Raw genomic sequence first — 14215 nt, 5'->3', positions numbered from 1 at the left:
AGCTTCAGGAGCACCACTCCATGAAAACCTTACCTATTCTTAGGTAGTTTCTGTTGGTGGACTCTGCTCTGGCGAAGGAGAGGGTCTTCAGGTTGGATTCTGACAGTCCAATAGATTTCCATAGGGACTGACCAACCCCTAAGCTGTCAGGTTGAATCTTCTTAGATCCTGGAATTTCTAAGATCCCTGAGAAACCAGGTTCTGGAGAGGGGGAAGCCTCCAAAAGATCCCTTGACTCATCAGAATTAGTTGGGTAAACCAAGCTCTTTTTGGCTAGAATGGCTTGGTCCTGTCTGACTTTCATCAATACCCTTGATATCATGGAAAGCGGAGGGAAGATGTATGTCAGCCTGAACCTCCAAGGGATGGACAGGGCATCCACTGCCAACGAATAGTACTCCTGATACAGTGAGCAGAACGTCTTTACATTAGCATTGAGACTGGTCACCATGAGGTCCACTCTGGTGGAAAATCTTTTGATTGAGAGACCATTCTCCTGACACAGTAAGACCCCGACTCAACTGATCCACCTGCTACTATGTTCAGGGAGCCCTTGATGTGAACTTGAGATAGGTCAGATTTTTCTCTGCCCAGGTGAAAGTCAGGCCTGCCTCCTTGAGGAGGGGTAACAATCTGGTGCCTCTCTGCTTCTTTAGGTACATTACGGTCGTCATATTGTCCGAGCAAATTTTGACCGCTCTGAAAAGAAGAGAGAAATGGAGGAGTGCCAGGTAAATTACTTGGAGCTCCCTCCAATTGGCAGATGCTATATTTTCTAGCCTTTTCTTTCTAGTCTCCTTTTAAGGTCTTCTCGTATACATGGGCACCCCATCTTGAAAGGGACGCAAATCAAATCAAAAAAGCTTTAGGGGCACGTCCGAATAGATATTTGGCATTGCCAAAGCTAGTAAAGTGTGTGTGTGTGTGTGTGTGTGTGTGTGTGTGTGTGTGTGGGTTGCAGGGGAGAGTGGTGGGTATGGGGGGTGGGGTTGGTGATTTGGGGTATAACAGTCCGTGGGGTCTTATCTTCCTCTTAGTTGGTGACAGCTGGACACATATTGGGCAGCGATCTCCACAGTGGCCTCTTCTTCTCCCAGTAGGATGTAGAGTTTCATCTTCTCATCTGCAGATGTGAATTCTGGGATGTGGGCAGGGAGTCTTTGGAAGTAGTTGGCTCTCACAGCCGAGTATTTGGTGCAGTGTAGCAGGAAATGGACCTCGTCTTCTAGGGCCCTCTGGTCACAGTGCTGGCACATTCTGTTCTCCCGTGGCTTGTATGTCTGCCTGTGTCGCTCTGTCTCCATCTCCAGCCTGTGGGAGCTCAGTCTGTACCGGCTCAGGGTCTGTCTGTGTTTGGGGTGGGGTATTCTCTCCAGGTAGGTGGCCATGGTGTAGTCCCTTTGCAATGACTGGTACATGGTGAGTTTCTTTTAGTTATTTATTGCGCTTCTCCATTGCTCGATGTACCGCTCTTTGTCTCTCTCAAAGGCTCCTTTTATTTGAGCCTTGTTCAGGGCATTTTGGGGGTTTTGGCTTGGCAGATGGCTGATGCTTGGTTGGGGAGTGTCGAGTTTGCTCAGGGCTCTGTGGCTCAGCCAGGCTTGGTGGTGGTAAGAGCCAGGGCTGCTGCCCTGTATGTATGTCCAGAATGATAGCGCCCTCTACTGCATGGTGAGCCATAGGGGGAGCCTGCCTAGCTCTGCCCAGCATCCCATGTTGGAGGTGCTGCAATGGACATGGAGGAGGTACTTGCAGAACTCCAGGTGGAAGGTCTCTGTTGGGCTGGAATCCCACTTTGACTGGTCTCGGTAGGTGGCTGGGTCCCAAACCTCACTGCCATAGAGAAGGATCAGAGCGATGACTGCGTTGAATATCTTCAGCCAGACCCTCACCGGTGGTTTGAGGTGGTACAGTTGTCTTCTGATGGCGTAGAAGGTTCTGCAGGCTTTTACTTTCAGGGTTTCTATTGCTGCTTTGAATCTTCCTGATTGGTTGAGCTCCAGCCCCAGGTAGGCGTAGCTGTTGGTTTTCTCCAGTGTGGAGCAGTTCAGCGTGAATTGTGGGGTGGAGGCTTTGTTGTGGCCCTTCTTCTGAAATACCAAGACTTTGGTCTTCTTGTGGTTGATGGGTAGAGCCCATGTGGTGCTGAATTTTCCCAGCACTGACAGGCTTTCTTGGAGGGGGACAGGAGTAAAAGGTCGTCTGCGTATAGCAGGAACTTCACCTTATGGTCATTCAGGGTGAGGCCTGGTGTTGGTGAGGCCTCTAGGGCTGTAGCCAGTTCATTGATGTAGATGTTGAAGAGTGTTGGGCTCAGGCTACAGCCTTGTCTGACCCCTCGGGCCTGTTGGAAGTATGCTGTCCTTTTTCCATTCACCTTCACACTGCACTGGTTTCCGGTGTAGGAGCTCTTGATGACGTCATATGTTCTTCCTCCTATTCCACTCTCTAGGAGTTTCAGGAGCAGGCCTGGGTGCCATACTGAGTCAAACGCCTTCTTAAAGTCTAGGAAGCAGGCGAATATCTGCCTCTTCTGGTGTTGTGGACGTGGGTCTTGATGAGGCTGTGCAGGGTATAGATATGGTCCGTGGTGCAGTGGTTTGGCATGAACCCTGCTTGGCTCTTACTGAGGACCCCGTGTTGTGTGAGAAAGGTGAGGATTCTGTTATTGATGATGCTGTTGAACAGTTTCCCCAGCATGCTGCTGATGCAGATCCCTCTGTAGTTGTTGGGGTGATATTGGTCCCCATTTTTGTAGATGGGGGTTATGAGGCCTTTGTTCCAGTCTTGGGGGAAGTGTCCAGTATTGAGGACGAGGGTGAATAGTTTTGCCAGTGCCGCGTGTATTGCTGGAGGGCTGTATTTGATCATCTCTGATAGGGTGCCGTCAGGGCCGCTGGCCTTTTTGCCTTTCATCAGAGCAATTCTTTCCTGTATGTCTTTTACGGTGATTGGTGAGTCCAGAGGGTTCTGGAAATCTTTGATGACTTTCTCCATATCCCTCAGTTTTGTGGTTATCTGTTGCTGTTCTGGGGTTAAGTCTTCTTCAGGGATGTTTTTGTAGAGGTCTCTTAAGTAGTTGAGCCAGATGTTGCCATTTTGGATGTGGAGGGAGTTTTTCTTGGGTTTTGTGCCCATGTGGTGCCAGGTCTCCCAGAATGAGCTGTCTTTGAGGGAGTCCTCAAGTTGCTCCATTTTGTGGGAGAGGTACCTCTGTTTCTTCTCTCTGAGGATGCCTTTGTATTGCTTGCGTAGATTGTCGTAGGCTTCCCTCGCTTCCTTGCTGTTTGGGTTTCTGTGTTTCTTGTTGGAGGATGCCCTTAGAGAACGAGCATTGCAGTCGCTGTCAAACCATTTGTGAGACTGTTTGTTAGTAGGTCTCTTGAGCTTTGTCTGTTTCAGGCCTGCTAGTTCTGCTGTGGTGATGCATCAATGGTCAACGGGCTTCAATAGGGTTGGACCGTGGAAATTCTGTTTCTCAGGTGTATTCACCACTTGAGGGAAAGACGAGTACTGGGAGAATGTCTGATCCTCTTGTCGAGACCTCAAATACTGTATAGGCCGAGGCTGATAGGCTCAGGACTCTCATAGCTGTCCTGATGTACACCAGGGGTGTTCTGAGAAGATACCAGACTGCGCTGATTATCTTTTCTTTCCTTGTTGGTGGTATGGAAATTTCCATCCGGTCTGAGTCCAGGACAAATCCCAAGAACTTATTTTGAGAAGTGAGAATCACCTCCGACTTCTCCCAATTTATTAACCAGCCTAGGTGCTAGAGAAAGGACACTGCTATGTGCAGATGCTGGAGCAGGCAAGTTTCTGACTGGGCCTTTATTAACCAGTCGTCCAGATATGGCACTATGAACAGATCTTGAAGTCTGACTGCAGCTGCTACTGGATCCACCACCTTGGTGAAGGTGTGGGGAGCTGAGGTCATGCTTAATGGCAGAGCCGCAAAATGGAAATGCCTCATGTGGCTGGCAATTTAAACAGCGATTCTCGGATACCTTCTTTGAGGAAGATACTTTAGACTATTTAGATAGGCCTAGGTCTAGGGTCTCAAGAACATTGACTTGCTGAAGGAAGGATGTGACACTTCAAGGTCTCCATTCGGAAATGCTTTTTCCTTATAAAGCGATACAAGTATCTCAGATCTATAAACATCCTCCAGTTGCCGTTTTGGTACTAGGAAGACTGTGGAGTAGACACCGCAACCTTCTTCTGAGGTAGGAAACTTCTCAAAAGGATCCCTTGTCCAGATAATCCTGAATGGACCTTTCCAGTATAACCTGCCTTCATGCAGGAACAAGTCGGGTTGAAATGAACCTTTCTTAAGGTGGGAATAGAAAATCGACCGCATAACCTCGCTGTATTACATGTAAGACCAAGGGTTTTGGATCCTCTCCTACCAAACGGTGAAAAAATGGGAGAGCTCTCCCTCAACAGGAGTGTTTGCTGCCACAGGAGGAGAGAAGCTGGTGTCAAAAAACGGGCTTTTTTCCCCCTATTTGGGGAACTTACGACCAGACCCCGTGGACTGCTGCTGTAGGACGTAAGGGAATTACTATAGTACTTACTTAAGTCATATGCAGCCAGAGCAGGAAGGGCCTGTGAGCAGACAGATATGTACTACACTCTGGCTACATGCAGCTTGCTGATCGCAGGTCTAATGTAGACTACGTCCTACAATTTGGAAGGTGGTAGGTCAGGAAGACTAAGGCTTACTGCTTTACCATTAACAGAAACAGGGTAAGGGTTGCTTTGCAGCCCCATTTACATGTTATTCACCATTATTCATAGGAAAATGAGGGGACTGTGCTTTGCTCAGGAATCTAGAGCAGAGAATGAAGCCCAGGCAAGTTGAGGTTCTCCTATGAAGCACTTTCCCCTTTGTTTGCATATGAATAAAACAATTATTTCCATGAATATGGGATTCCAAAGCTGAAGAACAGAGGCATATTTGGAAACAGTACAAGATTCTATAGTGAAGTTTATAAGAAATAACTACTAAGGGCTCGTTCACATCTGTGCGCAGGACTCCGTTCTGCAGGTTTCTGTTTCCTGCACAAAACAGGGGCAGGAGACGGAAACCTGCCGGCATGTTTCAAGCCCATTCATTTGAATGGGCTTGAAAAGTCTCCGGCCGTGTACGCTGGTGAGCGTTTTATGCGCTCCGCGGCGAAACTGTTTTTTTAAACCAGACACAGAGTCGGACATGCAGTACTCTGTGTCCAGTTTAAAAATATCGGTTTCGCCACGGAGAGCTCAAAACGCTCACGGCCAGACTCGGCATGACAGCTTTCCGTCTTCTGCATGCAGAAGACAGAAACCTGAAAACGGAGTTCAACCCAGGTGTGAACCCAGCGTCACTCCTTCTAATGGGGAATGGTTATTCTTCATCATAAGATTAAATCCTGTAAAGCTAAAGGCAACATAATGTCTTTTACGAGGATGGGAAGTTGGAGTTGGAGTCAGGTTCCCAAACCCAGCTTCAAAACAAAATAATTATTTAAAATTCTATTATACAATTCTCAATATTATATAATTTAGTTAGATGGATAGCTTGTTGCATATTTACTTTCTTAGATATCCAATTAGTATTTTTTTTCTGAAACTGAGAATTTTTGCTGCTTCTGTCTGACCATGACTCAGCGGGTCGAGGAATAATTAAGGAGTTTGGTTTGACCCGCTGACTCCACACCCTGGTCTCTCTTGTCTGAACTCATACAGGTTAAGTGAATCACAAAAGAACACTCATTTAGAAGAAGCTGGGTGCATGAGGGCTTCAGATCTTTTATCAAGGATAAGTCCATGGTCTAACCACTGAGACTCCCACCGATCCCATGGACGGTGGGTCTTTTCTGCCCACTGCATGTTCAGCCTGACCGCAGTCAGACTGAATATAGGCATGATTGGTGGTGCATAGCATTCCCATTCACTTCTGTGGGAGTGCTGCAGACAGCTAAAGTACAACACTCGGCTGTCTCTGGCACTCTGGCACTTAGGCAAGGGGCTCAGCGGTGACTCTTGACTCTCTGTAATTTTAGATGTGCCATATGGACCATTATGCTAATTTAGGCCAACAAGGGCTGAGATGGGAATAACCCCTCAAAGAGGACCTGTCATCACTTGGGCCACATGCGGTTTTATATACCGCTAGAAAGCCAACAGAGCGCTGAATTCAGTGCATCAGCTTTCATGTTCTGTACCCCAGGTGAAGAGCTATCTGTGCCGGTACCGTAGCTCTTCACTGTCAGATGGGCGTTTCTGTCAGTCAGTCAGGAATGCCCATCCTCACAGTAGCAACTATAGTACTGTACTGTGTCCATAGACGAGTACTGGGGGGGATGTTCCTCACCGTTCTCACGGTACAGCACTATAGGCGCTACTGTGAGGATGGGCATTCCTGACTGACTGTCAGAAACGCCCATCTGACGGTGAAGAGGTACGGTACCGACACCGATAAGCTCTTCACCCGGGGCACAGAACATGAAAGCTGATAGTGCACTGAATTCAGAGTACTGTCGGCTTTCTAGCAGTATATAAAACTGTATGTGCCCCTAGTGGTTAAAGGTCCTCTTTAGAGATGAGCGAACACTGTTCGGATCAGCCAATCCAAACAGCACACTCCCATAGAAATGAATGGAAGCACCTGTGATGCCGCCAGCAAAGTCAGCGTCACAGGTGCTTCCATTCATTTCTACGAGAGCGTGCTGTTCTGATCGGCTGATCCGAACAGTGTTCGCTCATCTCTAGTCCTCTTTAAAGGGAATCTAATTGAAATCCCACGCATGTACTGTACATAAGCACAGTATGCTCTTGTAGGAACAGAATAAGGATGGTCGGTGAGAATGAGCTTTTGGCTCTGCTGAACTTGAAGTGGCATGTGCCGGATTTTGAACCTGCTGAAGACAGCTTCGGCTGCTTACGCAGTGAAGAGGAAGTCTAGGACATCTCAGAGAGTGTGATGCAACAGCTCAGGAGGAGACATTCGAGATAAGACAAAGCTGTACTCGGAGCACACGAGGAACATCCCTTCAGGTCCCTGAACATCATTTGCATATATGAAAAAAGTTATTCATTTAAAAAAACCAATGTTCAGGACTGAACCAAAAGTAGTAGAATAGCCTTTCTAAATGCTATTCCGACGTGTGCTTAGCTTAAAATGCATATCCTCTATGATGGATTCCCTTTGAGGTTCCAATGAGTGACCATACACCTGTTCCAAATTATTATGCAAATTCTATTTTTCTCTGATTTTCCTAAATGGTTGAGGCAAATGACAGTCAGAGTAATGTTCAAGTCTTCAACCATTAGTGTATAAATTACATTTTATTGGACAAACTTCCCAATGATAGCATTTTATTTTTTCACAAATTAAACAATCATAATACATTGTTCCAAGTGTTTCTAAACATTTTATAGGTTGTAAAGAACTGAATACAGTTATTTGTTGAATTCGTAGAATTAAGGGAGCCTTCACACGGAGTTTATGCTCCACTCAGGGCTCATTCACATCTGCACCCGGTCTCTGTTCTGCAGGTTTCCGTTGCCTGCACAAAACAGAGGCAGGAGACGGAAACCTGCAGGACTCTTTCAAACCCATTCATTTGAATGGGATTGAAAGATGTCCGGCCGTGAGCGGCGGTGAGCGTTTTATGCTCTCCGCGGCAAAACCGTTTTTTTTTTCAATCGGACACAGAGTCGGAGATGCAGTACTCTGTGTCCAATTTAAAAAAAAACAAACAAAAAAAACGGTTTCGCGGCGGAGAGCATAAAACGCTCACGGCCGGACCCGGTCTGACAGCTTTCCATCTTCTGCATGCAGAAGACGGAAACCTGAGAATGGATATCGAGCGCTAGTGTGAACCTAGCGTCATTCTGAACGTAAAACTCGTTCAGAGTGAGCGGCGTAAAAAACAGATCCCATTGACTTGAATGGGTGCCGGCATACCCGTGCTACCCATTGAAATTAATGGGAGGCTTTTTTACCTTTTGCTTTCAATGTGATACGCGCGTATGCCGGCACCCATTCAAGTCAATGGGATCTGTTTTTTGGGTTTTTTTACGCCGCTCACTCTGAACGAGTTTACGTGTCAGAATGAGCGGAGCGTAAACTCCATGTGCAGGCTCCCTAAGAGATCACATTTACTGAAATGAGAAGCTATTTCAATCAAAAACATCTTAACAGGGCAAGTTCTATGTTAACATAATGATTGATCTCACCTTCACAGTTCTTGCATCTACTGAACTTGTGAGTTTTTGGAAAGTTTCTTCTTGAATTTTATTTGCAGGACTTCAGAATAACCTCCCTGAGCTGCTGTTTTGATGTGAACTGCCTCCCACCCTCTTAGAACTTTTGCTTGAGGATACTCCAAAGGTTCTTAAATAGGGTTGAGGTGAGGGGAGGATGGCGACCACTCCATGAATGTCTCTCCTTTTATGCCCATAGCAGCAAATGACTCAGATATTTTTTGCTGCCTGAGACGATACATTGTCATTCATGAATATGATTTTGCTACAAAAGGCATGGGTCTTCGTTTGTACCATGGAAGAAAGTGGTCATTCAGAAACTTTATATACTTTGCAGAAGTTATTTTCACATCTTCAGGGACCCTAAAAAGGCCTAACCAGCTCTCATCAGTAAACCAAAACTAGTCTCCACGTATGTCATGTTCAAGGCATTGCACTATTTGACACTTTTCGGCTGCAGAGAGATTCTTTTCCTTCCTCTATTGCAGGTGTCTGCAAACTGCGGCCCGCGGGCCACATGTGGCCCCGCCAAGCACTTCTGTTCGGCCCGCCGACAACGCCAGCAGGCGTGCATTTATAATGAAGCTCCTGGGGCCAGGCCATGGAGCGCACTGATTCCGATGTCTGTGCGACCTGTTCTGCCTCCAATGTCTGCCTGTCACATCGCATGTATGCGATGTAAGGAGGATACCGAAGGCAGATCAGGCCACGCAGACATAAGGAGCGGTGCCTCCTGTATCCTCCTTACATTGCATACAAGCGATGTGGCAGGAGGACATAGGTGGACACCGGAGGCAGCGCAGGTCGCACAGACATCAGGAGCGGTGCCCTCCAATAGGTAAAGTGAAGCGCGCTGTCTCCATGGCCTGGCCCAATATAGTCAACTGTGCCCCTCCATCACTTCGTCAGTCAGGTCACCCTAGCAACGTGACCTGACGCAGCCCAAATTACAGTAAGCAAAGCCACTACCGTACTAGTTTGCTGCGCTGCTCAGCAGTGGTCTCACTGGTCAGGATTAGTGCCTGCTGCCTTCCTGTGGCCCCCTGAAGTAAGCAATATAATATCTTACTGTAGGATAAACAACACCTCAGAGGGCGTTCACACTGGTGCTTGGTGTCTGGTGTATTCCGTCGGGTTTCCATCTTCAGTCCCAGCGAAACTGGACAGGGGACAGAAACCCGGCAGTCACCTTTAAAACCCATTCAATTGAATGTGTTTGTAAAGGTGACCACCAGTGTCTGCCTGTGGCCTGTCTGCGGGAAAACATTTTTTTTTTTTTTTAGCCGGACACAAAATCCTGCATTTCTGACTGTGTCTGGCTAAAAAAAACGGTTTCCCCACGGACAGGCCACAGGCGGGGATTGCTTTCAGTTGGCACCATCTTGGGGTACATGTAATGTCTTGATTACTATTTTTTGCCTTTTATTTTTACCGTGCTCGCTCTGCATCAGGGCACTTGTACACGACTGTCTGAAAGTTCAGTGTGCTATATCCGAGGTTTTCCCTGAATAGCAAATTAACCCATTCACACTGTCCTGAGTTTTTCGGCCCACACACAGATCTGTGTAATACACGGTCATGTGCATGGGCTAACAGTACGGGCCACACCTCTAATGCGGTGATGTAAGGTGACACTATCGGAGGGGCAGCATTTTTTAAATTTATTTATTTCCTAAATCAGCCCAAGATAGGCCACTCTGAAAACAAAGCTGAGCGAGACCTGTCCTGGACTGGCGTAGGAGACCTCTGCATCTCAGCGCAGGCGACGATAAGACTTCATTGTGCCTCCTGCATGGGTGAAGGAAAAGGAGGCGGCGGCTCCATCAAGAGATCGCAGCTAGGTGAGGATAACTTTTTTTTTTTTCTTTTTTAATAGGCCGTTATCTGCTGAAGTAACCCAAGCAGGTAACGGCCCATTTAATTACCCGACCTCGGTCCTGCTCATGGCCGCCGCTGCTTCCCTCCTGCTATAGGGCGCAGAAGGGGGAAGCAGAAGTGGCTGTGAGCAGTAGCAGGGATAGGGTAAGTGAAGCCACAGGCTTGTGAACCCCAGCAAAATATCATTCTTCTTCTCCGGGGGCTTTTCAGAGTATAATCTGAGACTCAGGGGTGGTGAGTAGAGATGAGCGAACACTGTTCGGACCAGCCGATCCGAACAGCACGCACCCATAGAAATGAATGGAAGCACCTGTGACGCTGACTTTGACAGCGGCCGGCGTCACAGGTGCTTCCATTCATTTCTATGGGTGCGTGCTGTTCGGATCGGCTGATCCGAACAGTGTTCGCTCATCTCTAGTGGTGAGGGAACATAAAAAAAAAAAAAAAAAAAAACAGTGTTAGGGCCCCTTCACACGGCGTAAGCGCGCCGCTCATTTAGACACGTATATATCGGCATATACGCTCGCTTCCCACTGAAATCAATGGGCTCTGTTTTGAAGCGCCACGCTCGGACACGTGTATAAATGAGCGGTGTGCTTACTCCAGGTGAAGGGGCCCATACTCCCAGCAGGCTTCAGGCCTTTATGATAATGTCCCAGAGTCATGTGGGCCAGGCCAACGTCATTATGAGTCATCAATATGGCCCATATGACATCAGGGGCGACATTGAAGATTGCCGAAAGCTACAGGGAATGCACTAGAGCCTGGGATAGAGAAGTAACAGTGGTTTTTATGTTTGTATCCTCCCTGAATCTACAATCATTATAGTCTGGGTCTGAAAACACCCAAGTATATAAAATAGTTCAGGGTGGTCCACAAAGGGCATAATAGTGTGTGTAAATCAGGTGTTATACTGTATGGGGGCCAGGAAACGGTACTATGCTGGACTTATTCAGTTACCCATTAAGTTTTCATTGTAGTCAATGGGACTAGACACAGAAGGAGGGGGTTTAGTTCATTTTACTCTACTACAGATGTCAGTTGCTGCCATCCTATTATGGACGACAACAAGTCTGCACGAACTGGTCACACCCCATAGCCATAGCCTGGAAAACCACATTCCCTATAGAAGAAGTCATTTTGATCTGATGAACTACTATACAAGGGCCAAGACCATCTTACCATCAAAGGACGTTCTCAGTGGTCAGGATCATTATTTTTCTATAACGGGCACCCCTAGAGCAGCATTGTGAGCGTACTGGGAGAAGTAGGAGGGTACATTGTATATGGCTGGCTTTCCATGACAGAACAGCTTGTCTTATTGCCTGCAGCATCCGGCTGTTGCCATACTAAAAGAACTTCAATTCATTACTATAGATGACAAAGCCAGTTTTTCTGTTATACAGTGTGAGGAATTTAGGATAACCCCACTGGCAGGAGAAGTGCTGGGATTATGAGCCATGTGAATATTCCCCTTAGTAATACCAAGTTCTCTGGTGCGAGTTACAGTAAGTCTGACAGGCTAAGGATCCTTTCTATGAAAACCGTATGAAAAAGTGGCACATCTAGTGCAAATCATGGCCATAGAAAGACGCGCCACTTGTATGAAAGGTTTCTGGTGTACAAGTCATAGTAAACTCTCCCTAGTAGAGCTATACTAGGCAGATACTTCAATGCAGGTTCACACATGGCATTTTCACTGCAGGTTTGTTTTTTGTTTTTTTTAACATGGCTGCACCTCCAAACAACGTATTGTTCAGATGTGTATACGGACCACATGACAGGCCATTCTCAGAATACATTAACTTCTACCAGTTTAACCCACAAGCTCAATTTCTAAATTAATGTATTGAGGCAAACTTATGAAAGAGTATATAATTAAAACAAAACAAACAAAAAAAAAACAAAAAAAACACACCCTTACCCAACAAGTCACAGCTCACCTTTTATTATAACAGAGCACTGTAAGGCCTTGTGCACACAACTGCAAATCAAAGGACACATGCATTTCTACAGGTGGACACACACACACCCCTGCATGTTTTGTGGCTGTGCACTAGTGCCACATACAAAGGCTACAAACTATGAAGCAGGTCCTATTTTTGTGCACATTTGTGGCACAGACCAGAGTAGGGGATCACAGAAGATCCATGTCTGCAGATGACATACTGATGCAATGCAGATCAGTATTTGTGGACAGTAAATCCACTAGTCTTGAAAAGAAGGCCTAAGATACGGACTCTCTACTGTGTATCAGAGCGTGAAGATACCCTAAAAGAAAAGCGCGAGTGTGTATATCAGGGGTAGGGAACGTACGGCTCTCCAGCTGTTGCAAAACTACAACTCCCAGCATGCATACTGGCTCTGCTGTTCTGGGAACTCCCATGGAAGTGAATAGAGCATGTTGGGAGTTTTAGTTTCACAGCAGCTGGAGAGCCGAAGGTTCCCTACCCCTGGTGTATATAGATAGATGTATATAGTGCGTGCATGTATATAGATTTTGAGGCGGTTTCCTCCATAGACATTCTTAGGCTTTCTGCACCTGTGTAAATATGGTCTAGAAAATGTGGTCCAGAGACCTTGCATCATTGTAATACTAGTAGACCCTGCTGCCCCATGGATTTACTTGACTGCCACTGCATATTATACAGGACAATAGAGTTGCATGGAGGCAAGGACCCTAGTATTATAGATCACCATGATGCAATAGATCATCCCCCCCCTATTCAAAAAAAGTGCGCAATATCTCCAAACTCCCATTTAACTAGACTTGGGAGCATCAGCATCATTCTCCTAAAGATGGCAGGAGACTTCCTTAAAATATCTAGGTCTTCAGCTTACAAAATCACTCACCTCTACCAGGCTAAATCCCCCCCCCCCCCACTCTTCCATCACATACGAACCACTCCATAGAAGGACTTCTTCCTCGGTCTCACTTTGGCCAGATTTCCGCAGTGAAAAGTGATCCAAATTTCTCTATTTATTCAAGACACTCCCGATTCTGGTCTCTCTCAAGGACCTCTGTAGGGATCAATTGTGGTTTGTCTCAGGCGGAGGGAGAGACAGGCTCTCTAGGTTAGTCATGATGAATCATAAGGCTATGGGGGGGGGGGGGTCAAACCCTCCCTCAATTTGATTCTGTATTACTGGGCCTCCCAGCAGCAGCAAGTGCCAGCCTGGTCTACTCTCCTGGAACAAGCCAAGTGGACAGAGATTGAAAAGTTGTGGCTGGCCCCTATCCCAATTCTCTTCTCTGGTCAGGTCCTCATAGTCCCTCCCACCACTGCCTCACTGGGCCCATAATCTTCATGAGGGATGTATTGTGCACCCAGTTGTCTTGGCAAATACCAAGAGCTCCTCGTCAGTCTTTCTACTCCACCAATTTCTCACCGAACACTGGCTGCGAGCACCTGGTTAAGGGGTGTTTTGCTGGTATTATGAACTATAAGACATGTTGCCTTCTCCCATTTGCCAACCTGCAGTCTAGGTTCAATCTTCCTTGCTCCAGTGTATTTTTCTACATACAGTGCTTATCCCCCATTTGGCCTTTACAGTTTTTATAGGAGCTTGAGCTCCTGAGCCTACAGTGAAAAGAGAACACCAGCTGAGGAGACCCCAGACATTTATGGGATTCTGTCAGGTCCCAGATGTGCTGCCTAAACACCCTACATGAGATGGTGGGAGCATTACTTGGAGTCTTTCTGAAAAGTATTGGCGAAACAGTTTCAGAAAATGCGGAACCAGAACGTCACTGGATCATTAGAAAATGTGCCTGAAGAGGTCACGAGACCGCCCCAGGTATATAGATTCTTTTTTTTTTTTAGTCAGGTGGGAGGGGGTTAGTTTAGGGATTAATTTTCTATTTATCCCAAACAACCCCTTTAAGGGGACATCAACTACATCTACATTATAGAAAACCTCTTTGGGCTGGTGTCTCACATGGCATAACCGCTGAAGTTTGCTTGCCGTTTTTCAAACCACAGCAAAGTAGATGGGATTCTAGCAAATGCAATCCCCCACTTTGTGGTAAAATCCACACAGCAGACCTGCTACAATTTCCAAAACCATTGCCATTTTGTAAATC

The sequence above is a fragment of the Leptodactylus fuscus genome, chromosome 4, assembly GCF_031893055.1.
Source record: "Leptodactylus fuscus isolate aLepFus1 chromosome 4, aLepFus1.hap2, whole genome shotgun sequence".
Taxonomy (NCBI): domain Eukaryota; kingdom Metazoa; phylum Chordata; class Amphibia; order Anura; family Leptodactylidae; genus Leptodactylus; species Leptodactylus fuscus.
This window is presented reverse-complemented; position numbering follows the sequence as displayed.